This window comes from Myxine glutinosa, chromosome 8 (genome assembly GCF_964187855.1).
Source record: "Myxine glutinosa chromosome 8, kmMyxGlut1.1, whole genome shotgun sequence".
NCBI lineage: Eukaryota > Metazoa > Chordata > Myxini > Myxiniformes > Myxinidae > Myxine > Myxine glutinosa.
The window spans coordinates 128,408,669-128,434,875 of NC_136268.1; the positions used below are offsets into that span (position 1 = coordinate 128,408,669).

The following is a 26,207-nucleotide window of genomic DNA, read 5'->3' on the forward strand; positions in this document are numbered from 1 at the left end:
TCGAGCCATATTATTTTGCAAAGATGGACATGAACGCCAGATCCACAACCACGGTCAGTCACAGATCCACATCAGTGGATTTATATCAATTCATGGATTCACAACCTCGGTTGCATTCAGGCAGTCAGACCCAGTTGGTCTCGCAGATCTTTGCACACGAACACACACACGCACATACACACCCACACTCTCAAACGCATGCACACTCAAACATACACACACACGCACACACACAAACATCTTTCTCCTATCACCTCATCCTCATCCGTTCCCTCTTTGCTCTCATTTTCACCCTCACCACTCGACTCCTCACCTCCACCCAAATCACGCTTCCCTCACACTCGACTAACTCAGAGTTCACAGTTCACACTCGACTAACTCATTTTTCACACTCGACTCACTCAGACCTCACAGTTCACACTCAACTAACTCGTTTTTTACAATCGACTCACTCATCCCTCACACTCTGGGTCTTCAGGGTCTTCAGTATCTTTTGCATATATTGGGTCTTCGGGATATTTTGCGGCTTTTTGGGTTTGAAGGGTCATCGGGGTATTTTGGGTATCCATGGTGTTTTCGGATCTTTGGGATATTTTGGGTCTTCGTGGTTTTTAAGGGTCTTTGGGGTATTTTGGAAATTTTTGGTCTTCATGTCTTTTGGATCTTTAAGTGTCTTCAGGGTCTTTTGGATCTTCAGGGTATTTTGGATCTTCGGGATCTTTTGGGTATTATGGGTCTTCGTGGTCTTTTGGGTCTTTTAGGGTATTTGGGGTATTTTGGGTCTTCATGTATTTTGGATCTGTAAGTGTCTTCAGGGTCTTCAGGATATTTTGGGAATTTTTGGTCTTCATGTCTTTTGGATCTTTAAGTGTCTTCAGGGTCTTTTGGATCTTCTGGGTATTTTGGATCTTCTGGATCTTTTTGGTAGTATGTGTCTTCATGGTCTTTTGGGTCTTTTAGGGTATTTGGGGTATTTTGAGAATTTTGGGTCTTCATGTCTTTTGGATCTGTAAGTGTCTTCAGGGTCTTCAGGATCTTTTGGGTATTATCGGTCTTCAGGGTATTTTGGGTCTTTGGGGTATTTTGGGCATTTTGGGTCTTCGTGGTTTTTAAGGGTCTTTGGGGTATTTTGGAAATTTTTGGTCTTCATGTCTTTTGGATCTGTAAGTGTCTTCAGGGTCTTCAGGATGTTTTGGGTATTATGGGTCTTCAGGGTATTTTGGATCTTTAAGGTCTTCAGGGTATTTTGGATCTTCGGGATCTTTTGGGTATTATGGGTCTTCGTGGTCTTTTGGGTCTTTTAGGGTATTTGGGGTATTTTGGGTCTTCAGGATATTTTGGGAATTTTTGGTCTTCATGTCTTTTGGATCTTTAAGTGTCTTCAGGGTCTTTTGTATCTTCAGGGTATTTTGGATCTTTGGGATATTTTGGGTAGTATGGGTCTTCATGGTCTTTTGGGTATTTTAGGGTATTTGGGGTATTTTGAGAATTTTTGGTCTTCATGTCTTTTGGATCTTTAAGTGTCTTCAGGGTCTTTTGGATCTTCAGGGTATTTTGGATCTTTGGGATATTTTGGGTAGTATGGGTCTTCATGATATTTTGGGTATTTTAGGGTATTTGGGGTATTTTGAGAATTTTGGGTCTTCATGTCTTTTGGATCTGTAAGTATCTTCAGGGTCTTCAGGAAGTTTTGGGTATTATGGGTCTTCGGGGTATTTTTGATCTTTAAGGTCTTCAGGGTCTTTTGGGTCTTCAGGGTATGTTGGGTCTTCAGGATCTTTTGGGTATTATCGGTCTTCAGGGTATTTTGGGTCTTTTGGCCATTTTGGGTCTTCATGGTCTTTTGGAACTTCAAGTGTCTTCAGGGTATTTTGTCTTGGATGCGTGTCAGTAACTTATTTGGAGGGTGTGACGCACTTTAGAAGTGTCAGGATGGCCGAGTGGTCTAAGGCGCCAGACTCAAGGCTCTCAAGCTTTCCATGTGCTTCCATGGGTGGGTATTCTGGTCTCCCCATGGAGGCGTGGGTTCGAATCCCACTTCTGACATTATTTTCTTTCCAATGTAATTATAAAAATTTTCGTCGAGCCATATTATTTTGCAAAGATGGACATGAACGCCAGATCCACAACCACGGTCAGTCACAGATCCACATCAGTGGATTTATATCAATTCATGGATTCACAACCTCGGTTGCATTCAGGCAGTCAGACCCAGTTGGTCTCGCAGATCTTTGCACACGAACACACACACGCACATACACACCCACACTCTCAAACGCATGCACACTCAAACATACACACACACGCACACACACAAACATCTTTCTCCTATCACCTCATCCTCATCCGTTCCCTCTTTGCTCTCATTTTCACCCTCACCACTCGACTCCTCACCTCCACCCAAATCACGCTTCCCTCACACTCGACTAACTCAGAGTTCACAGTTCACACTCGACTAACTCATTTTTCACACTCGACTCACTCAGACCTCACAGTTCACACTCAACTAACTCGTTTTTTACAATCGACTCACTCATCCCTCACACTCTGGGTCTTCAGGGTCTTCAGTATCTTTTGCATATATTGGGTCTTCGGGATATTTTGCGGCTTTTTGGGTTTGAAGGGTCATCGGGGTATTTTGGGTATCCATGGTGTTTTCGGATCTTTGGGATATTTTGGGTCTTCGTGGTTTTTAAGGGTCTTTGGGGTATTTTGGAAATTTTTGGTCTTCATGTCTTTTGGATCTTTAAGTGTCTTCAGGGTCTTTTGGATCTTCAGGGTATTTTGGATCTTCGGGATCTTTTGGGTATTATGGGTCTTCGTGGTCTTTTGGGTCTTTTAGGGTATTTGGGGTATTTTGGATCTTCATGTATTTTGGATCTGTAAGTGTCTTCAGGGTCTTCAGGATATTTTGGGAATTTTTGGTCTTCATGTCTTTTGGATCTTTAAGTGTCTTCAGGGTCTTTTGGATCTTCTGGGTATTTTGGATCTTCTGGATCTTTTTGGTAGTATGTGTCTTCATGGTCTTTTGGGTCTTTTAGGGTATTTGGGGTATTTTGAGAATTTTGCGTCTTCATGTCTTTTGGATCTGTAAGTGTCTTCAGGGTCTTCAGGATCTTTTGGGTATTATCGGTCTTCAGGGTATTTTGGGTCTTTGGGGTATTTTGGGCATTTTGGGTCTTCGTGGTTTTTAAGGGTCTTTGGGGTGTTTTGGAAATTTTTGGTCTTCATGTCTTTTGGAACTTCAAGTGTCTTCAGGGTATTTTGTCTTGGATGCGTTTCAGTAACTTATTTGGAGGGTGTGACACACTTTCAAAGTGTCAGCATGGACGAGTGATCTAAGTCGCCAGACTCAAGGCCCCAAAGCTTTCCATGTGCTTCCATGGGTGGGTATTCTGGTCTTCCCATGGAGGCATGGGTTCGAATCCCACTCCTGACACCATTTTCTTTCGAATGTAATTATAAAAATTTTCGTCGAGCCATATTATTTTGCAAAGATGGACATGAACGCCAGATCCACAACCACGGTCAGTCACAGATCCACATCAGTGGATTTATATCAATTCATGGATTCACAACCTCGGTTGCATTCAGGCAGTCAGACCCAGTTGGTCTCGCAGATCTTTGCACACGAACACACACACGCACATACACACCCACACTCTCAAACGCATGCACACTCAAACATACACACACACACGCACACACACAAACATCTTTCTCCTATCACCTCATCCTCATCCGTTCCCTCTTTGCTCTCATTTTCACCCTCACCACTCGACTCCTCACCTCCACCCAAATCACGCTTCCCTCACACTCGACTAACTCAGAGTTCACAGTTCACACTCAACTAACTCGTTTTTTACAATCGACTCACTCATCCCTCACACTCTGGGTCTTCAGGGTCTTCAGTATCTTTTGCATATATTGGGTCTTCGGGATATTTTGCGGCTTTTTGGGTTTGAAGGGTCATCGGGGTATTTTGGGTATCCATGGTGTTTTCGGATCTTTGGGATATTTTGGGTCTTCGTGGTTTTTAAGGGTCTTTGGGGTATTTTGGAAATTTTTGGTCTTCATGTATTTTGGATCTGTAAGTGTCTTCAGGGTATTCAGGATATTTTGGGAATTTTTGGTCTTCATGTCTTTTGGATCTTTAAGTGTCTTCAGGGTCTTTTGGATCTTCTGGGTATTTTGGATCTTCTGGATCTTTTTGGTAGTATGTGTCTTCATGGTCTTTTGGGTCTTTTAGGGTATTTGGGGTATTTTGAGAATTTTGGGTCTTCATGTCTTTTGGATCTGTAAGTGTCTTCAGGGTCTTCAGGATCTTTTGGGTATTATCGGTCTTCAGGGTATTTTGGGTCTTTGGGGTATTTTGGGCATTTTGGGTCTTCGTGGTTTTTAAGGGTCTTTGGGGTATTTTGGAAATTTTTGGTCTTCATGTCTTTTGGATCTGTAAGTGTCTTCAGGGTCTTCAGGATGTTTTGGGTATTATGGGTCTTCAGGGTATTTTGGATCTTTAAGGTCTTCAGGGTATTTTGGATCTTCGGGATCTTTTGGGTATTATGGGTCTTCGTGGTCTTTTGGGTCTTTTAGGGTATTTGGGGTATTTTGGGTCTTCAGGATATTTTGGGAATTTTTGGTCTTCATGTCTTTTGGATCTTTAAGTGTCTTCAGGGTCTTTTGTATCTTCAGGGTATTTTGGATCTTTGGGATATTTTGGGTAGTATGGGTCTTCATGGTCTTTTGGGTATTTTAGGGTATTTGGGGTATTTTGAGAATTTTTGGTCTTCATGTCTTTTGGATCTTTAAGTGTCTTCAGGGTCTTTTGGATCTTCAGGGTATTTTGGATCTTTGGGATATTTTGGGTAGTATGGGTCTTCATGATATTTTGGGTATTTTAGGGTATTTGGGGTATTTTGAGAATTTTGGGTCTTCATGTCTTTTGGATCTGTAAGTATCTTCAGGGTCTTCAGGATGTTTTGGGTATTATGGGTCTTCGGGGTATTTTTGATCTTTAAGGTCTTCAGGGTCTTTTGGGTCTTCAGGGTATGTTGGGTCTTCAGGATCTTTTGGGTATTATCGGTCTTCAGGGTATTTTGGGTCTTTTGGCCATTTTGGGTCTTCATGGTCTTTTGGAACTTCAAGTGTCTTCAGGGAATTTTGTCTTGGATGCGTGTCAGTAACTTATTTGGAGGGTGTGACGCACTTTAGAAGTGTCAGGATGGCCGAGTGGTCTAAGGCGCCAGACTCAAGGCTCTCAAGCTTTCCATGTGCTTCCATGGGTGGGTATTCTGGTCTCCCCATGGAGGCGTGGGTTCGAATCCCACCTCTGACATTATTTTCTTTCCAATGTAATTATAAAAATTTTCGTCGAGCCATATTATTTTGCAAAGATGGACATGAACGCCAGATCCACAACCACGGTCAGTCACAGATCCACATCAGTGGATTTATATCAATTCATGGATTCACAACCTCGGTTGCATTCAGGCAGTCAGACCCAGTTGGTCTCGCAGATCTTTGCACACGAACACACACACGCACATACACACCCACACTCTCAAACGCATGCACACTCAAACATACACACACACGCACACACACAAACATCTTTCTCCTATCACCTCATCCTCATCCGTTCCCTCTTTGCTCTCATTTTCACCCTCACCACTCGACTCCTCACCTCCACCCAAATCACGCTTCCCTCACACTCGACTAACTCAGAGTTCACAGTTCACACTCGACTAACTCATTTTTCACACTCGACTCACTCAGACCTCACAGTTCACACTCAACTAACTCGTTTTTTACAATCGACTCACTCATCCCTCACACTCTGGGTCTTCAGGGTCTTCAGTATCTTTTGCATATATTGGGTCTTCGGGATATTTTGCGGCTTTTTGGGTTTGAAGGGTCATCGGGGTATTTTGGGTATCCATGGTGTTTTCGGATCTTTGGGATATTTTGGGTCTTCGTGGTTTTTAAGGGTCTTTGGGGTATTTTGGACAATTTTTGGTCTTCATGTCTTTTGGATCTTTAAGTGTCTTCAGGGTCTTTTGGATCTTCAGGGTATTTTGGATCTTCGGGATCTTTTGGGTATTATGGGTCTTCGTGGTCTTTTGGGTCTTTTAGGGTATTTGGGGTATTTTGGGTCTTCATGTATTTTGGATCTGTAAGTGTCTTCAGGGTCTTCAGGATATTTTGGGAATTTTTGGTCTTCATGTCTTTTGGATCTTTAAGTGTCTTCAGGGTCTTTTGGATCTTCTGGGTATTTTGGATCTTCTGGATCTTTTTGGTAGGATGTGTCTTCATGGTCTTTTGGGTCTTTTAGGGTATTTGGGGTATTTTGAGAATTTTGGGTCTTCATGTCTTTTGGATCTGTAAGTGTCTTCAGGGTCTTCAGGATCTTTTGGGTATTATCGGTCTTCAGGGTATTTTGGGTCTTTGGGGTATTTTGGGCATTTTGGGTCTTCGTGGTTTTTAAGGGTCTTTGGGGTATTTTGGAAATTTTTGGTCTTCATGTCTTTTGGAACTTCAAGTGTCTTCAAAGTATTTTGTCTTGGATGCGTGTCAGTAACTTATTTGGAGGGTGTGACACACTTTCGAAGTGTCAGCATGGACGAGTGATCTAAGTCACCAGACTCAAGGCCCCAAAGCTTTCCATGTGCTTCCATGGGTGGGTATTCTGGTCTTCCCATGGAGGCATGGGTTCGAATCCCACTCCTGACACCATTTTCTTTCGAATGTAATTATAAAAATTTTCGTCGAGCCATATTATTTTGCAAAGATGGACATGAACGCCAGATCCACAACCACGGTCAGTCACAGATCCACATCAGTGGATTTATATCAATTCATGGATTCACAACCTCGGTTGCATTCAGGCAGTCAGACCCAGTTGGTCTCGCAGATCTTTGCACACGAACACACACACGCACATACACACCCACACTCTCAAACGCATGCACACTCAAACATACACACACACACGCACACACACAAACATCTTTCTCCTATCACCTCATCCTCATCCGTTCCCTCTTTGCTCTCATTTTCACCCTCACCACTCGACTCCTCACCTCCACCCAAATCACGCTTCCCTCACACTCGACTAACTCAGAGTTCACAGTTCACACTCGACTAACTCATTTTTCACACTCGACTCACTCAGACCTCACAGTTCACACTCAACTAACTCATTTTTTACAATCGACTCACTCATCCCTCACACTCTGGGTCTTCAGGGTCTTCAGAATCTTTTGCATATATTGGGTCTTCGGGATATTTTGCGGCTTTTTGGGTTTGAAGGGTCATCGGGGTATTTTGGGTATCCATGGTGTTTTCGGATCTTCGGGATATTTTGGGTCTTCGTGGTTTTTAAGGGTCTTTGGGGTATTTTGGAAATTTTTGGTCTTCATGTCTTTTGGATCTTTAAGTGTCTTCAGGGTCTTTTGGATCTTCAGGGTATTTTGGATCTTCGGGATCTTTTGGGTATTATGGGTCTTCGTGGTCTTTTGGGTCTTTTAGTGTATTTGGGGTATTTTGGGTCTTCATGTATTTTGGATCTGTAAGTGTCTTCAGGGTCTTCAGGATATTTTGGAAATTTTTGGTCTTCATGTCTTTTGGATCTTTAAGTGTCTTCAGGGTCTTTTGGATCTTCTGGGTATTTTGGATCTTCTGGATCTTTTTGGTAGTATGTGTCTTCATGGTCTTTTGGGTCTTTTAGGGTATTTGGGGTATTTTGAGAATTTTGGGTCTTCATGTCTTTTGGATCTGTAAGTGTCTTCAGGGTCTTCAGGATCTTTTGGGTATTATCGGTCTTCAGGGTATTTTGGGTCTTTGGGGTATTTTGGGCATTTTGGGTCTTCGTGGTTTTTAAGGGTCTTTGTGGTATTTTGGAAATTTTTGGTCTTCATGTCTTTTGGATCTTTAAGTGTCTTCAGGGTCTTTTGGATCTTCAGGGTATTTTGGATCTTCGGGATCTTTTGGTATTATGGGTCTTCGTGGTCTTTTGGGTCTTTTAGGGTATTTGGGGTATTTTGAGAATTTTGGGTCTTCATGTCTTTTGGATCTGTAAGTGTCTTCAGGGTCTTCAGGATGTTTTGGGTATTATGGGTCTTCAGGGTATTTTGGATCTTTAAGGTCTTCAGGGTATTTTGGATCTTCGGGATCTTTTGGGTATTATGGGTCTTCGTGGTCTTTTGGGTCTTTTAGGGTATTTGGGGTATTTTGGGTCTTCAGGATATTTTGGGAATTTTTGGTCTTCATGTCTTTTGGATCTTTAAGTGTCTTCAGGGTCTTTTGTATCTTCAGGGTATTTTGGATCTTTGGGATATTTTGGGTAGTATGGGTCTTCATGGTCTTTTGGGTATTTTAGGGTATTTGGGGTATTTTGAGAATTTTGGGTCTTCATGTCTTTTGGATCTGTAAGTATCTTCAGGGTCTTCAGGATGTTTAGGGTATTATGGGTCTTCGGGGTATTTTTGATCTTTAAGGTCTTCAGGGTCTTTTGGGTCTTCAGGGTATGTTGGGTCTTCAGGATCTTTTGGGTATTATCGGTCTTCAGGGTATTTTGGGTCTTTTGGCCATTTTGGGTCTTCATGGTCTTTTGGAACTTCAAGTGTCTTCAGGGTATTTTGTCTTGGATGCGTGTCAGTAACTTATTTGGAGGGTGTGACGCACTTTAGAAGTGTCAGGATGGCCGAGTGGTCTAAGGCACCAGACTCAAGGCTCTTCAAGCTTTCCATGTGCTTCCATGGGTGGGTATTCTGGTCTCCCCATGGAGGCGTGGGCTCGAATCCCACTTCTGACATTATTTTCTTTTTAATGTAATTATAAAAATTTTCGTCGAGCCATATTATTTTGCAAAGATGGACATGAACGCCAGATCCACAACCACGGTCAGTCACAGATCCACATCAGTGGATTTATATCAATTCATGGATTCACAACCTCGGTTGCATTCAGGCAGTCAGACCCAGTTGGTCTCGCAGATCTTTGCACACGAACACACACACGCACATACACACCCACACTCTCAAACGCATGCACACTCAAACATACACACACACACACACACACAAACATCTTTCTCCTATCACCTCATCCTCATCCGTTCCCTCTTTGCTCTCATTTTCACCCTCACCACTCGACCCCTCACCTCCACCCAAATCACGCTTCCCTCACACTCGACTAACTCAGAGTTCACAGTTCACACTCGACTAACTCATTTTTCACACTCGACTAACTCAGACCTCACAGTTCACACTCAACTAACTCATTTTTTACAATCGACTCATTCATCCCTCACACTCTGGGTCTTCAGGGTCTTCAGCATCTTTTGCATATATTGGGTCTTCGGGATATTTTGGGGCTTTTTGGGTTTGAAGGGTCATCGGGGTATTTTGGGTATCCATGGTGTTTTCGGATCTTCGGGATATTTTGGGTCTTCGTGGTTTTTAAGGGTCTTTTGGGTATTTTAGGGTATTTGGGGTATTTTGAGAATTTTGGGTCTTCATGTCTTTTGGATCTGTAAGTATCTTCAGGGTCTTCAGGATGTTTTGGGTATTATGGGTCTTCGGGGTATTTTGGATCTTTAAGGTCTTCAGGGTCTTTTGGGTCTTCAGGGTATGTTGGGTCTTGAGGATCTTTTGGGTATTATCGGTCTTCAGGGTATTTTGGGTATTTTGGCCATTTTGGGTCTTCATGGTCTTTTGGAACTTCAAGTGTCTTCAGGGTATTTTGTCTTGGATGCGTGTCAGTAACTTATTTGGAGGGTGTGACGCATTTTCGAAGTGTTAGGATGGCCGAGTGGTCTAAGGTGCCAGACTCAAGGCTCTTCAAGCTTTCCATGTGCTTCCATGGGTGGGTATTCTGGTCTCCCCATTGAGGCGTGGGTTCGAATCCCACTTCTGACAATATTTTCTTTCTAATGTAATTATAAAAATTTTCGTCGAGCCATATTATTTTGCAAAGATGGACATGAACGCCAGATCCACAACCACGGTCAGTCACAGATCCACATCAGTGGATATATATCAATTCATGGATTCACAACCTCGGTTGCATTCAGGCAGTCAGACCCAGTTGGTCTCGCAGATCTTTGCACACGAACACACACACGCACATACACACCCACACTCTCAAACGCATGCACACTCAAACATACACACACATGCACACACACAAACATCTTTCTCCTATCACCTCATCCTCATCCGTTTCCTCTTTGCTCTCATTTTCACCCTCACCACTCGACTCCTCACCTCCACCCAAATCACGCTTCCCTCACACTCGACTAACTCAGAGTTCACAGTTCACACTCGACTAACTCATTTTTCACACTCGACTCACTCAGACCTCACAGTTCACACTCAACTAACTCATTTTTTTACAATCGACTCACTCATCCCTCACACTCTGGGTCTTCAGGGTCTTCAGCATCTTTTGCATATATTGGGTCTTCGGGATATTTTGCGGCTTTTTGGGTTTGAAGGGTCATCGGGGTATTTTGGGTATCCATGGTGTTTTCGGATCTTTGGGATATTTTGGGTCTTCGTGGTTTTTAAGGGTCTTTGGGGTATTTTGGAAATTTTTGGTCTTCATGTCTTTTGGATCTCTAAGTGTCTTCAGGGTCTTTTGGATCTTCAGGGTATTTTGGATCTTCGGGATCTTTTGGGTATTATGGGTCTTCGTGGTCTTTTGGGTCTTTTAGGGTATTTGGGGTATTTTGGGTCTTCATGTATTTTGGATCTGTAAGTGTCTTCAGGGTCTTCAGGATATTTTGGGAATTTTTGGTCTTCATGTCTTTTGGATCTTTAAGTGTCTTCAGGGTCTTTTGGATCTTCTGGGTATTTTGGATCTTCTGGATCTTTTTGGTAGTATGTGTCTTCATGGTCTTTTGGGTCTTTTAGGGTATTTGGGGTATTTTGAGAATTTTGGGTCTTCATGTCTTTTGGATCTGTAAGTGTCTTCAGGGTCTTCAGGATCTTTTGGGTATTATCGGTCTTCAGGGTATTTTGGGTCTTTGGGGTATTTTGGGCATTTTGGGTCTTCGTGGTTTTTAAGGGTCTTTGGGGTATTTTGGAATTTTTTGGTCTTCATGTCTTTTGGAACTTCAAGTGTCTTCAGGGTATTTTGTCTTGGATGCGTATCAGTAACTTATTTGGAGGGTGTGACACACTTTCGAAGTGTCAGCATGGACGAGTGATCTAAGTCGCCAGACTCAAGGCCCCAAAGCTTTCCATGTGCTTCCATGGGTGGGTATTCTGGTCTTCCCATGGAGGCATGGGTTCGAATCCCACTTCTGACATTATTTTCTTTCGAATGTAATTATAAAAATTTTCGTCGAGCCATATTATTTTGCAAAGATGGACATGAACGCCAGATCCACAACCACGGTCAGTCACAGATCCACATCAGTGGATTTATATCAATTCATGGATTCACAACCTCGGTTGCATTCAGGCAGTCAGACCCAGTTGGTCTCGCAGATCTTTGCACACGAACACACACACGCACATACACACCCACACTCTCAAACGCATGCACACTCAAACATACACACACACACGCACACACACAAACATCTTTCTCCTATCACCTCATCCTCATCCGTTCCCTCTTTGCTCTCATTTTCACCCTCACCACTCGACTCCTCACCTCCACCCAAATCACGCTTCCCTCACACTCGACTAACTCAGAGTTCACAGTTCACACTCGACTAACTCATTTTTCACACTCGACTCACTCAGACCTCACAGTTCACACTCAACTAACTCATTTTTTACAATCGACTCACTCATCCCTCACACTCTGGGTCTTCAGGGTCTTCAGAATCTTTTGCATATATTGGGTCTTCGGGATATTTTGCGGCTTTTTGGGTTTGAAGGGTCATCGGGGTATTTTGGGTATCCATGGTGTTTTCGGATCTTCGGGATATTTTGGGTCTTCGTGGTTTTTAAGGGTCTTTGGGGTATTTTGGAAATTTTTGGTCTTCATGTCTTTTGGATCTTTAAGTGTCTTCAGGGTCTTTTGGATCTTCAGGGTATTTTGGATCTTCGGGATATTTTGGGTATTATGGGTCTTCGTGGTCTTTTGGGTCTTTTAGTGTATTTGGGGTATTTTGGGTCTTCATGTATTTTGGATCTGTAAGTGTCTTCAGGGTCTTCAGGATATTTTGGAAATTTTTGGTCTTCATGTCTTTTGGATCTTTAAGTGTCTTCAGGGTCTTTTGGATCTTCTGGGTATTTTGGATCTTCTGGATCTTTTTGGTAGTATGTGTCTTCATGGTCTTTTGGGTCTTTTAGGGTATTTGGGGTATTTTGAGAATTTTGGGTCTTCATGTCTTTTGGATCTGTAAGTGTCTTCAGGGTCTTCAGGATCTTTTGGGTATTATCGGTCTTCAGGGTATTTTGGGTCTTTGGGGTATTTTGGGCATTTTGGGTCTTCGTGGTTTTTAAGGGTCTTTGGGGTATTTTGGAAATTTTTGGTCTTCATGTCTTTTGGATCTGTAAGTGTCTTCAGGGTCTTCAGGATGTTTTGGGTATTATGGGTCTTCAGGGTATTTTGGATCTTTAAGGTCTTCAGGGTATTTTGGATCTTCGGGATCTTTTGGGTATTATGGGTCTTCGTGGTCTTTTGGGTCTTTTAGGGTATTTGGGGTATTTTGGGTCTTCAGGATATTTTGGGAATTTTTGGTCTTCATGTCTTTTGGATCTTTAAGTGTCTTCAGGGTCTTTTGTATCTTCAGGGTATTTTGGATCTTTGGGATATTTTGGGTAGTATGGGTCTTCATGGTCTTTTGGGTATTTTAGGGTATTTGGGGTATTTTGAGAATTTTTGGTCTTCATGTCTTTTGGATCTTTAAGTGTCTTCAGGGTCTTTTGGATCTTCAGGGTATTTTGGATCTTTGGGATATTTTGGGTAGTATGGGTCTTCATGATATTTTGGGTATTTTAGGGTATTTGGGGTATTTTGAGAATTTTGGGTCTTCATGTCTTTTGGATCTGTAAGTATCTTCAGGGTCTTCAGGATGTTTTGGGTATTATGGGTCTTCGGGGTATTTTTGATCTTTAAGGTATTCAGGGTCTTTTGGGTCTTCAGGGTATGTTGGGTCTTCAGGATCTTTTGGGTATTATCGGTCTTCAGGGTATTTTGGGTCTTTTGGCCATTTTGGGTCTTCATGGTCTTTTGGAACTTCAAGTGTCTTCAGGGTATTTTGTCTTGGATGCGTGTCAGTAACTTATTTGGAGGGTGTGACGCACTTTAGAAGTGTCAGGATGGCCGAGTGGTCTAAGGCGCCAGACTCAAGGCTCTCAAGCTTTCCATGTGCTTCCATGGGTGGGTATTCTGGTCTCCCCATGGAGGCGTGGGTTCGAATCCCACTTCTGACATTATTTTCTTTCCAATGTAATTATAAAAATTTTCGTCGAGCCATATTATTTTGCAAAGATGGACATGAACGCCAGATCCACAACCACGGTCAGTCACAGATCCACATCAGTGGATTTATATCAATTCATGGATTCACAACCTCGGTTGCATTCAGGCAGTCAGACCCAGTTGGTCTCGCAGATCTTTGCACACGAACACACACACGCACATACACACCCACACTCTCAAACGCATGCACACTCAAACATACACACACACACGCACACACACAAACATCTTTCTCCTATCACCTCATCCTCATCCGTTCCCTCTTTGCTCTCATTTTCACCCTCACCACTCGACTCCTCACCTCCACCCAAATCACGCTTCCCTCACACTCGACTAACTCAGAGTTCACAGTTCACACTCGACTAACTCATTTTTCACACTCGACTCACTCAGACCTCACAGTTCACACTCAACTAACTCGTTTTTTACAATCGACTCACTCATCCCTCACACTCTGGGTCTTCAGGGTCTTCAGTATCTTTTGCATATATTGGGTCTTCGGGATATTTTGCGGCTTTTTGGGTTTGAAGGGTCATCGGGGTATTTTGGGTATCCATGGTGTTTTCGGATCTTTGGGATATTTTGGGTCTTCGTGGTTTTTAAGGGTCTTTGGGGTATTTTGGAAATTTTTGGTCTTCATGTCTTTTGGATCTTTAAGTGTCTTCAGGGTCTTTTGGATCTTCAGGGTATTTTGGATCTTCGGGATCTTTTGGGTATTATGGGTCTTCGTGGTCTTTTGGGTCTTTTAGGGTATTTGGGGTATTTTGGGTCTTCATGTATTTTGGATCTGTAAGTGTCTTCAGGGTCTTCAGGATATTTTGGGAATTTTTGGTCTTCATGTCTTTTGGATCTTTAAGTGTCTTCAGGGTCTTTTGGATCTTCTGGGTATTTTGGATCTTCTGGATCTTTTTGGTAGTATGTGTCTTCATGGTCTTTTGGGTCTTTTAGGGTATTTGGGGTATTTTGAGAATTTTGGGTCTTCATGTCTTTTGGATCTGTAAGTGTCTTCAGGGTCTTCAGGATCTTTTGGGTATTATCGGTCTTCAGGGTATTTTGGGTCTTTGGGGTATTTTGGGCATTTTGGGTCTTCGTGGTTTTTAAGGGTCTTTGGGGAATTTTGGAAATTTTTGGTCTTCATGTCTTTTGGATCTGTAAGTGTCTTCAGGGTCTTCAGGATGTTTTGGGTATTATGGGTCTTCAGGGTATTTTGGATCTTTAAGGTCTTCAGGGTATTTTGGATCTTCGGGATCTTTTGGGTATTATGGGTCTTCGTGGTCTTTTGGGTCTTTTAGGGTATTTGGGGTATTTTGGGTCTTCAGGATATTTTGGGAATTTTTGGTCTTCATGTCTTTTGGATCTTTAAGTGTCTTCAGGGTCTTTTGTATCTTCAGGGTATTTTGGATCTTTGGGATATTTTGGGTAGTATGGGTCTTCATGGTCTTTTGGGTATTTTAGGGTATTTGGGGTATTTTGGAAATTTTTGGTCTTCATGTCTTTTGGATCTTTAAGTGTCTTCAGGGTCTTTTGGATCTTCAGGGTATTTTGGATCTTCGGGATCTTTTGGTATTATGGGTCTTCGTGGTCTTTTGGGTCTTTTAGGGTATTTGGGGTATTTTGAGAATTTTGGGTCTTCATGTCTTTTGGATCTGTAAGTGTCTTCAGGGTCTTCAGGATGTTTTGGGTATTATGGGTCTTCAGGGTATTTTGGATCTTTAAGGTCTTCAGGGTATTTTGGATCTTCGGGATCTTTTGGGTATTATGGGTCTTCGTGGTCTTTTGGGTCTTTTAGGGTATTTGGGGTATTTTGGGTCTTCAGGATATTTTGGGAATTTTTGGTCTTCATGTCTTTTGGATCTTCAGGGTATTTTGGATCTTTGGGATATTTTGGGTAGTATGGGTCTTCATGATATTTTGGGTATTTTAGGGTATTTGGGGTATTTTGAGAATTTTGGGTCTTCATGTCTTTTGGATCTGTAAGTATCTTCAGGGTCTTCAGGATGTTTTGGGTATTATGGGTCTTCGGGGTATTTTTGATCTTTAAGGTCTTCAGGGTCTTTTGGGTCTTCAGGGTATGTTGGGTCTTCAGGATCTTTTGGGTATTATCGGTCTTCAGGGTATTTTGGGTCTTTTGGCCATTTTGGGTCTTCATGGTCTTTTGGAACTTCAAGTGTCTTCAGGGTATTTTGTCTTGGATGCGTGTCAGTAACTTATTTGGAGGGTGTGACGCACTTTAGAAGTGTCAGGATGGCCGAGTGGTCTAAGGCGCCAGACTCAAGGCTCTCAAGCTTTCCATGTGCTTCCATGGGTGGGTATTCTGGTCTCCCCATGGAGGCGTGGGTTCGAATCCCACTTCTGACATTATTTTCTTTCCAATGTAATTTTAAAAATTTTCGTCGAGCCATATTATTTTGCAAAGATGGACATGAACGCCAGATCCACAACCACGGTCAGTCACAGATCCACATCAGTGGATTTATATCAATTCATGGATTCACAACCTCGGTTGCATTCAGGCAGTCAGACCCAGTTGGTCTCGCAGATCTTTGCACACGAACACACACACGCACATACACACCCACACTCTCAAACGCATGCACACTCAAACATACACACACACGCACACACACAAACATCTTTCTCCTATCACCTCATCCTCATCCGTTCCCTCTTTGCTCTCATTTTCACCCTCACCACTCGACTCCTCACCTCCACCCAAATCACGCTTCCCTCACACTCGACTAACTCAGAGTTCACAGTTCACACTCGACTAACTCATTTTTCACACTCGACTCACTCAGACCTCACAGTTCACACTCAACTAACTCATTTTTTACAATCGACTCACTCATCCCTCACACTCTGGGTCTTCAGGGTCTTCAGCATCTTTTGCATATATTGGGTCTTCGGGATATTTTGCGGCTTTTTGGGTTTGAAGGGTCATCGGGGTATTTTGGGTATCCATGGTGTTTTCGGATCTTTGGGATATTTTGGGTCTTCGTGGTTTTTAAGGGTCTTTGGGGTATTTTGGAAATTTTTGGTCTTCATGTCTTTTGGATCTTTAAGTGTCTTCAGGGTCTTTTGGATCTTCAGGGTATTTTGGATCTTCGGGATCTTTTGGGTATTATGGGTCTTCGTGGTCTTTTGGGTCTTTTAGGGTATTTGGGGTATTTTGGGTCTTCATGTATTTTGGATCTGTAAGTGTCTTCAGGGTCTTCAGGATATTTTGGGAATTTTTGGTCTTCATGTCTTTTGGATCTTTAAGTGTCTTCAGGGTCTTTTGGATCTTCTGGGTATTTTGGATCTTCTGGATCTTTTTGGTAGGATGTGTCTTCATGGTCTTTTGGGTCTTTTAGGGTATTTGGGGTATTTTGAGAATTTTGGGTCTTCATGTCTTTTGGATCTGTAAGTGTCTTCAGGGTCTTCAGGATCTTTTGGGTATTATCGGTCTTCAGGGTATTTTGGGTCTTTGGGGTATTTTGGGCATTTTGGGTCTTCGTGGTTTTTAAGGGTCTTTGGGGTATTTTGGAAATTTTTGGTCTTCATGTCTTTTGGAACTTCAAGTGTCTTCAGGGTATTTTGTCTTGGATGCGTGTCAGTAACTTATTTGGAGGGTGTGACACACTTTCGAAGTGTCAGTATGGATGAGTGATCTAAGTCACCAGACTCAAGGCCCCAAAGCTTTCCATGTGCTTCCATGGGTGGGTATTCTGGTCTTCCCATGGAGGCATGGGTTCGAATCCCACTCCTGACACCATTTTCTTTCGAATGTAATTATAAAAATTTTCGTCGAGCCATATTATTTTGCAAAGATGGACATGAACGCCAGATCCACAACCACGGTCAGTCACAGATCCACATCAGTGGATTTATATCAATTCATGGATTCACAACCTCGGTTGCATTCAGGCAGTCAGACCCAGTTGGTCTCGCAGATCTTTGCACACGAACACACACACGCACATACACACCCACACTCTCAAACGCATGCACACTCAAACATACACACACACGCACACACACAAACATCTTTCTCCTATCACCTCATCCTCATCCGTTCCCTCTTTGCTCTCATTTTCACCCTCACCACTCGACTCCTCACCTCCACCCAAATCACGCTTCCCTCACACTCGACTAACTCAGAGTTCACAGTTCACACTCGACTAACTCATTTTTCACACTCGACTCACTCAGACCTCACAGTTCACACTCAACTAACTCATTTTTTACAATCGACTCACTCATCCCTCACACTCTGGGTCTTCAGGGTCTTCAGAATCTTTTGCATATATTGGGTCTTCGGGATATTTTGCGGCTTTTTGGGTTTGAAGGGTCATCGGGGTATTTTGGGTATCCATGGTGTTTTCGGATCTTCGGGATATTTTGGGTCTTCGTGGTTTTTAAGGGTCTTTGGGGTATTTTGGAAATTTTTGGTCTTCATGTCTTTTGGATCTTTAAGTGTCTTCAGGGTCTTTTGGATCTTCAGGGTATTTTGGATCTTCGGGATCTTTTGGGTATTATGGGTCTTCGTGGTCTTTTGGGTCTTTTAGTGTATTTGGGGTATTTTGGGTCTTCATGTATTTTGGATCTGTAAGTGTCTTCAGGGTCTTCAGGATATTTTGGAAATTTTTGGTCTTCATGTCTTTTGGATCTTTAAGTGTCTTCAGGGTCTTTTGGATCTTCTGGGTATTTTGGATCTTCTGGATCTTTTTGGTAGTATGTGTCTTCATGGTCTTTTGGGTCTTTTAGGGTATTTGGGGTATTTTGAGAATTTTGGGTCTTCATGTCTTTTGGATCTGTAAGTGTCTTCAGGGTCTTCAGGATCTTTTGGGTATTATCGGTCTTCAGGGTATTTTGGGTCTTTGGGGTATTTTGGGCATTTTGGGTCTTCGTGGTTTTTAAGGGTCTTTGTGGTATTTTGGAAATTTTTGGTCTTCATGTCTTTTGGATCTTTAAGTGTCTTCAGGGTCTTTTGGATCTTCAGGGTATTTTGGATCTTCGGGATCTTTTGGTATTATGGGTCTTCATGGTCTTTTGGGTCTTTTAGGGTATTTGGGGTATTTTGAGAATTTTGGGTCTTCATGTCTTTTGGATCTGTAAGTGTCTTCAGGGTCTTCAGGATGCTTTGGGTATTATGGGTCTTCAGGGTATTTTGGATCTTTAAGGTCTTCAGGGTATTTTGGATCTTCGGGATCTTTTGGGTATTATGGGTCTTCGTGGTCTTTTGGGTCTTTTAGGGTATTTGGGGTATTTTGGGTCTTCAGGATATTTTGGGAATTTTTGGTCTTCATGTCTTTTGGATCTTTAAGTGTCTTCAGGGTCTTTTGTATCTTCAGGGTATTTTGGATCTTTGGGATATTTTGGGTAGTATGGGTCTTCATGGTCTTTTGGGTATTTTAGGGTATTTGGGGTATTTTGAGAATTTTGGGTCTTCATGTCTTTTGGATCTGTAAGTATCTTCAGGGTCTTCAGGATGTTTAGGGTATTATGGGTCTTCGGGGTATTTTTGATCTTTAAGGTCTTCAGGGTCTTTTGGGTCTTCAGGGTATGTTGGGTCTTCAGGATCTTTTGGGTATTATCGGTCTTCAGGGTATTTTGGGTATTTTGGCCATTTTGGGTCTTCATGGTCTTTTGGAACTTCAAGTGTCTTCAGGGTATTTTGTCTTGGATGCGTGTCAGTAACTTATTTGGAGGGTGTGACGCACTTTAGAAGTGTCAGGATGGCCGAGTGGTCTAAGGCACCAGACTCAAGGCTCTTCAAGCTTTCCATGTGCTTCCATGGGTGGGTATTCTGGTCTCCCCATGGAGGCGTGGGCTCGAATCCCACTTCTGACATTATTTTCTTTTCAATGCAATTATAAAAATTTTCGTCGTGCCATATTATTTTGCAAAGATGGACATGAACGCCAGATCCACAACCACGGTCAGTCACAGATCCACATCAGTGGATTTATATCAATTCATGGATTCACAACCTCGGTTGCATTCAGGCAGTCAGACCCAGTTGGTCTCGCAGATCTTTGCACACGAACACACACACGCACATACACACCCACACTCTCAAACGCATGCACACTCAAACATACACACACACACACACACACACACACACAAACATCTTTCTCCTATCACCTCATCCTCATCCGTTCCCTCTTTGCTCTCATTTTCACCCTCACCACTCGACCCCTCACCTCCACCCAAATCACGCTTCCCTCACACTCGACTAACTCAGAGTTCACAGTTCACACTCGACTAACTCATTTTTCACACTCGACTAACTCAGACCTCACAGTTCACACTCAACTAACTCATTTTTTACAATCGACTCATTCATCCCTCACACTCTGGGTCTTCAGGGTCTTCAGCATCTTTTGCATATATTGGGTCTTCGGGATATTTTGGGGCTTTTTGGGTTTGAAGGGTCATCGGGGTATTTTGGGTATCCATGGTGTTTTCGGATCTTCGGGATATTTTGGGTCTTCGTGGTTTTTAAGGGTCTTTTGGGTATTTTAGGGTATTTGGGGTATTTTGAGAATTTTGGGTCTTCATGTCTTTTGGATCTGTAAGTATCTTCAGGGTCTTCAGGATGTTTTGGGTATTATGGGTCTTCGGGGTATTTTGGATCTTTAAGGTCTTCAGGGTCTTTTGGGTCTTCAGGGTATGTTGGGTCTTGAGGATCTTTTGGGTATTATCGGTCTTCAGGGTATTTTGGGTATTTTGGCCATTTTGGGTCTTCATGGTCTTTTGGAACTTCAAGTGTCTTCAGGGTATTTTGTCTTGGATGCGTGTCAGTAACTTATTTGGAGGGTGTGACGCATTTTCGAAGTGTTAGGATGGCCGAGTGGTCTAAGGTGCCAGACTCAAGGCTCTCAAGCTTTCCATGTGCTTCCATGGGTGGGTATTCTGGTCTCCCCATTGAGGCGTGGGTTCGAATCCCACTTCTGACAATATTTTCTTTCTAATGTAATTATAAAAATTTTCGTCGAGCCATATTATTTTGCAAAGATGGACATGAACGCCAGATCCACAACCACGGTCAGTCACAGATCCACATCAGTGGATTTATATCAATTCATGGATTCACAACCTCGGTTGCATTCAGGCAGTCAGACCCAGTTGGTCTCGCAGATCTTTGCACACGAACACACACACGCACATACACACCCACACTCTCAAACGCATGCACACTCAAACATACACACACATGCACACACACAAACATCTTTCTCCTATCACCTCATCCTCATCCGTTTCCTCTTTGCTCTCATTTTCACCCTCACCACTCGACTCCTCACCTCCACCCAAATCACGCTTCCCTCACACTCGACTAACTCAGAGTTCACAGTTCACACTCGACTAACTCATTTTTCACACTCGACTCACTCAGACCTCACAGTTCACACTCAACTAACTCATTTTTTTACAATCGACTCACTCATCCCTCACACTCTGGGTCTTCAGGGTCTTCAGCATCTTTTGCATATATTGGGTCTTCGGGATATTTTGCGGCTTTTTGGGTTTGAAGGGTCATCGGGGTATTTTGGGTATCCATGGTGTTTTCGGATCTTCGGGATATTTTGGGTCTTCGTGGTTTTTAAGGGTCTTTGGGGTATTTTGGAAATTTTTAGTCTTCATGTCTTTTGGATCTTTAAGTGTCTTCAGGGTCTTTTGGATCTTCAGGGTATTTTGGATCTTCGGGATCTTTTGGGTATTATGGGTCTTCGTGGTCTTTTGGCTCTTTTAGGGTATTTGGGGTATTTTGGGTCTTCATGTATTTTGGATGTGTAAGTGTCTTCAGGGTCTTCAGGATATTTTGGGAATTTTTGGTCTTCATGTCTTTTGGATCTTTAAGTGTCTTCAGGGTCTTTTGGATCTTCTGGGTATTTTGGATCTTCTGGATCTTTTTGGTAGTATGTGTCTTCATGGTCTTTTGGGTATTTTAGGGTATTTGGGGTATTTTGAGAATTTTGGGTCTTCATGTCTTTTGGATCTGTAAGTGTCTTCAGGGTCTTCAGGATATTTTGGGTATTATCGGTCTTCAGGGTATTTTGGGTCTTTGGGGTATTTTGGGCATTTTGGGTCTTCGTGGTTTTTAAGGGTCTTTGGGGTATTTTGGAAATTTTTGGTCTTCATGTCTTTTGGATCTTTAAGTGTCTTCAGGGTCTTTTGGATCTTCAGGGTATTTTGGATCTTCGGGATCTTTTGGTATTATGGGTCTTCGTGGTCTTTTGGGTCTTTTAGGGTATTTGGGGTATTTTGAGAATTTTGGGTCTTCATGTCTTTTGGATCTGTAAGTGTCTTCAGGGTCTTCAGGATGTTTTGGGTATTATGGGTCTTCAGGGTATTTTGGATCTTTAAGGTCTTCAGGGTATTTTGGATCTTCGGGATCTTTTGGGTATTATGGGTCTTCATGGTCTTTTGGGTCTTTTAGGGTATTTAGGGTATTTTGGGTCTTCAGGATATTTTGGGAATTTTTGGTCTTCATGTCTTTTGGATCTTTAAGTGTCTTCAGGGTCTTTTGGATCTTCAGGGTATTTTGGATCTTTGGGATATTTTGGGTAGTATGGGTCTTCATGGTCTTTTGGGTATTTTAGGGTATTTGGGGTATTTTGAGAATTTTGGGTCTTCATGTCTTTTGGATCTGTAAGTATCTTCAGGGTCTTCAGGATGTTTTGGGTATTATGGGTCTTCGGGGTATTTTTGATCTTTAAGGTCTTCAGGGTCTTTTGGGTCTTCAGGGTATGTTGGGTCTTCAGGATCTTTTGGGTATTATCGGTCTTCAGGGTATTTTGGGTATTTTGGCCATTTTGGGTCTTCATGGTCTTTTGGAACTTCAAGTGTCTTCAGGGTATTTTGTCTTGGATGCGTGTCAGTAACTTATTTGGAGGGTGTGACGCACTTTCACAGTGTCAGGATGGCCGAGTGGTCTAAGGCGCCAGACTCAAGGCTCTCAAGCTTTCCATATGCTTCCATGGGTGGGTATTCTGGTCTCCCCATGGAGGCGTGGGCTCGAATCCCACTTCTGACATTATTTTCTTTCCAATGTAATTATAAAAATGTTCGTCGAGCCATATTATTTTGCAAAGATGGACATGAACGCCAGATCCACAACCACGGTCAGTCACAGATCCACATCAGTGGATTTATATCAATTCATGGATTCACAACCTCGGTTGCATTCAGGCAGTCAGACCCAGTTGGTCTCGCAGATCTTTGCACACGAACACACACACGCACATACACACCCACACTCTCAAACGCATGCACACTCAAACATACACACACACGCACACACACAAACATCTTTCTCCTATCACCTCATCCTCATCCGTTTCCTCTTTGCTCTCATTTTCACCCTCACCACTCGACTCCTCACCTCCACCCAAATCACGCTTCCCTCACACTCGACTAACTCAGAGTTCACAGTTCACACTCGACTAACTCATTTTTCACACTCGACTCACTCAGACCTCACAGTTCACACTCAACTAACTCATTTTTTTACAATCGACTCACTCATCCCTCACACTCTGGGTCTTCAGGGTCTTCAGCATCTTTTGCATATATTGGGTCTTCGGGATATTTTGCGGCTTTTTGGGTTTGAAGGGTCATCGGGGTATTTTGGGTATCCATGGTGTTTTTGGATCTTCGGGATATTTTGGGTCTTCGTGGTTTTTAAGGGTCTTTGGGGTATTTTGGAAATTTTTGGTCTTCATGTCTTTTGGATCTTTAAGTGTCTTCAGGGTCTTTTGGATCTTCAGGGTATTTTGGATCTTCGGGATCTTTTGGGTATTATGGGTCTTCGTGGTCTTTTGGCTCTTTTAGGGTATTTGGGGTATTTTGGGTCTTCAGGATATTTTGGGAATTTTTGGTCTTCATGTCTTTTGGATCTTTAAGTGTCTTCAGGGTCTTTTGGATCTTCAGGGTATTTTGGATCTTCGGGATCTGTTGGGTAGGATGGGTCTTCATGGTCTTTTGGGTCTTTTAGGGTATTTGGGGTATTTTGAGAATTTTGGGTCTTCATGTCTTTTGGATCTGTAAGTATCTTCAGGGTCTTCAGGATGTTTTGGGTATTATGGGTCTTCGGGGTATATTGGATCTTTAAGGCCTTCAGGGTCTTTTGGGTATTCAGGGTATGTTGGGTCTTCAGGATCTTTTGGGTATTATCGGTCTTCAGGGTATTTTGGGTCTTTTGGGCATTTTGGGTCTTCATGGTCTTTTGGAACTTCAAGTGTCTTCAGGGTATTTTGTCTTGGATGCGTGTCAGTAACTTATTTGGAGGGTGTGACACACTTTAGAAGTGTCAGGATGGCCGAGTGGTCTAAGTCGCTACACTCAAGGCCCCAAAGCTTTCCTATGTGCTTCCATGGGTGGGTATTCTGGTCTTCCCATGGAGGCATGGGTTCGAATCCCACTCCTGACACCATTTTCTCTCGAATGTAATTATAAAAATTTTCGTCGAGCCATATTATTTTGCAAAGATGGACATGAACGCCAGATCCACAACCACGGTCAGTCACAGATCCACATCAGTGGATTTATATCAATTCATGGATTCACAACCTCGGTTGCACTCAGGCAGTCAGACCCAGTTGGTCTCGCAGATCTTTGCACACGAACACACACATGCACATACACACCCACACTCTCAAACGCATGCACACTCAAACATACACACACACGCACACACACAAACATCTTTCTCCTATCACCTCATCCTCATCCGTTCCCTCTTTGCTCTCATTTTCACCCTCACCACTCGACTCCTCACCTCCACCCAAATCACGCTTCCCTCACACTCGACTAACTCAGAGTTCACAGTTCACACTCGACTAACTCATTTTTCACACTCGACTCACTCAGACCTCACAGTTCACACTCAACTAACTCATTTTTTACAATCGACTCACTCATCCCTTACACTCTGGGTCTTCAGGGTCTTCAGCATCTTTTGCATATATTGGGTCTTCGGGATATTTTGCGGCTTTTTGGGTTTGAAGGGTCATCGGGGTATTTTGGGTATCCATGGTGTTTTCGGATCTTCGGGATATTTTGGGTCTTCGTGGTTTTTAAGGGTCTTTGGGGTATTTTGGAAATTTTTGGTCTTCATGTCTTTTGGATCTTTAAGTGTCTTCAGGGTCTTTTGGATCTTCAGGGTATTTTGGATCTTCGGGATCTTTTGGGTATTATGGGTCTTCGTGGTCTTTTGGCTCTTTTAGGGTATTTGGGGTATTTTGGGTCTTCAGGATATTTTGGGAATTTTTGGTCTTCATGTCTTTTGGATCTTTAAGTGTCTTCAGGGTCTTTTGGATCTTCAGGGTATTTTGGATCTTCGGGATCTTTTGGGTAGGATGGGTCTTCATGGTCTTTTGGGACTTTTAGGGTATTTGGGGTATTTTGAGAATTTTGGGTCTTCATGTCTTTTGGATCTGTAAGTATCTTCAGGGTCTTCAGGATGTTTTGGGTATTATGGGTCTTCGGGGTATTTTGGATCTTTAAGGTCTTCAGGGTCTTTTGGGTATTCAGGGTATGTTGGGTCTTCAGGATATTTTGGGTATTATCGGTCTTCAGGGTATTTTGGGTCTTTTGGGCATTTTGGGTCTTCATGGTCTTTTGGAACTTCAAGTGTCTTCAGGGTATTTTGTCTTGGATGCGTGTCAGTAACTTATTTGGAGGGTGTGACACACTTTAGAAGTGTCAGGATGGCCGAGTGGTCTAAGTCGCCAGACTCAAGGCCCCAAAGCTTTCCACGTGCTTACCATGGGTGGGTATTCTGGTCTTCCCATGGAGGCATGGGTTCGAATCCCACTCCTGACACCATTTTCTTTCGAATGTAATTATAAAAATTTTCGTCGAGCCATATTATTTTGCAAAGATGGACATGAACGCCAGATCCACAACCACAGTCAGTCACAGATCCACATCAGTGGATTTATATCAATTCATGGATTCACAACCTCGGTTGCATTCAGGCAGTCAGACCCAGTTGGTCTCGCAGATCTTTGCACACGAACACACACACGCACATACACACCCACACTCTCAAACGCATGCACACTCAAACATACACACACACGCACACACACAAACATCTTTCTCCTATCACCTCATCCTCATCCGTTCCCTCTTTGCTCTCATTTTCACCCTCACCACTCGACCCCTCACCTCCACCCAAATCACTCTTCCCTCACACTCGACTAACTCAGAGTTCACAGTTCACACTCGACTAACTCATTTTTCACACTCGACTCACTCAGACCTCACAGTTCACACTCAACTAACTCATTTTTTCAATCGACTCACTCATCCCTCACACACTGGGTCTTCAGGGTCTTCAGCATCTTTTGCATATATTGGGTCTTCAGGATATTTTGCGGCTTTTTGGGTTTGAAGGGTCATCGGGGTATTTTGGGTATCCATGGTGTTTTCGGATCTTCGGGATATTTTGGGTCTTCGTGGTTTTTAAGGGTCTTTGGGGTATTTTGGAAATTTTTGGTCTTCATGTCTTTTGGATCTTTAAGTGTCTTCAGGGTCTTTTGGATCTTCAGGGTATTTTGGATCTTCGGGATCTTTTGGGTATTATGGGTCTTCGTGGTCTTTTGGGTCTTTTAGGGTATTTGGGGTATTTTGGGTCTTCATGTATTTTGGATCTGTAAGTGTCTTCAGGGTCTTCAGGATATTTTGGGAATTTTTGGTCTTCATGTCTTTTGGATCTTTAAGTGTCTTCAGGGTCTTTTGGATCTTCTGGGTATTTTGGATCTTCTGGA

General features: G+C 42.8%; 10 non-coding genes across 10 annotated transcripts; all 10 read left to right on the forward strand.

Moving 5' to 3' along the window:
* Nucleotides 1–1,926: 1,926 nt before the first annotated feature.
* On the forward strand, nucleotides 1,927–2,046 carry TRNAL-CAA (transfer RNA leucine (anticodon CAA)). The gene is made up of 2 exons: nucleotides 1,927–1,964; nucleotides 2,001–2,046. It is a non-coding gene; the product is annotated as a tRNA-Leu (tRNA).
* A 3,169-nt stretch (nucleotides 2,047–5,215) lies between these two features.
* Nucleotides 5,216–5,335, forward strand: TRNAL-CAA (transfer RNA leucine (anticodon CAA)). The gene is made up of 2 exons: nucleotides 5,216–5,253; nucleotides 5,290–5,335. It is a non-coding gene; the product is annotated as a tRNA-Leu (tRNA).
* A 3,356-nt stretch (nucleotides 5,336–8,691) lies between these two features.
* TRNAL-CAA (transfer RNA leucine (anticodon CAA)) lies at nucleotides 8,692–8,812 on the forward strand. Its single transcript has 2 exons — nucleotides 8,692–8,729; nucleotides 8,767–8,812. It is a non-coding gene; the product is annotated as a tRNA-Leu (tRNA).
* A 984-nt stretch (nucleotides 8,813–9,796) lies between these two features.
* TRNAL-CAA (transfer RNA leucine (anticodon CAA)) lies at nucleotides 9,797–9,917 on the forward strand. The gene is made up of 2 exons: nucleotides 9,797–9,834; nucleotides 9,872–9,917. It is a non-coding gene; the product is annotated as a tRNA-Leu (tRNA).
* A 3,357-nt stretch (nucleotides 9,918–13,274) lies between these two features.
* On the forward strand, nucleotides 13,275–13,394 carry TRNAL-CAA (transfer RNA leucine (anticodon CAA)). The gene is made up of 2 exons: nucleotides 13,275–13,312; nucleotides 13,349–13,394. It is a non-coding gene; the product is annotated as a tRNA-Leu (tRNA).
* Nucleotides 13,395–15,681: 2,287 nt separating this feature from the next.
* On the forward strand, nucleotides 15,682–15,801 carry TRNAL-CAA (transfer RNA leucine (anticodon CAA)). The gene is made up of 2 exons: nucleotides 15,682–15,719; nucleotides 15,756–15,801. It is a non-coding gene; the product is annotated as a tRNA-Leu (tRNA).
* A 3,353-nt stretch (nucleotides 15,802–19,154) lies between these two features.
* TRNAL-CAA (transfer RNA leucine (anticodon CAA)) lies at nucleotides 19,155–19,275 on the forward strand. Its single transcript has 2 exons — nucleotides 19,155–19,192; nucleotides 19,230–19,275. It is a non-coding gene; the product is annotated as a tRNA-Leu (tRNA).
* A 992-nt stretch (nucleotides 19,276–20,267) lies between these two features.
* Nucleotides 20,268–20,387, forward strand: TRNAL-CAA (transfer RNA leucine (anticodon CAA)). Its single transcript has 2 exons — nucleotides 20,268–20,305; nucleotides 20,342–20,387. It is a non-coding gene; the product is annotated as a tRNA-Leu (tRNA).
* A 1,961-nt stretch (nucleotides 20,388–22,348) lies between these two features.
* TRNAL-CAA (transfer RNA leucine (anticodon CAA)) lies at nucleotides 22,349–22,468 on the forward strand. Its single transcript has 2 exons — nucleotides 22,349–22,386; nucleotides 22,423–22,468. It is a non-coding gene; the product is annotated as a tRNA-Leu (tRNA).
* Nucleotides 22,469–25,136: 2,668 nt separating this feature from the next.
* TRNAL-CAA (transfer RNA leucine (anticodon CAA)) lies at nucleotides 25,137–25,257 on the forward strand. The gene is made up of 2 exons: nucleotides 25,137–25,174; nucleotides 25,212–25,257. It is a non-coding gene; the product is annotated as a tRNA-Leu (tRNA).
* Nucleotides 25,258–26,207: the final 950 nt, after the last annotated feature.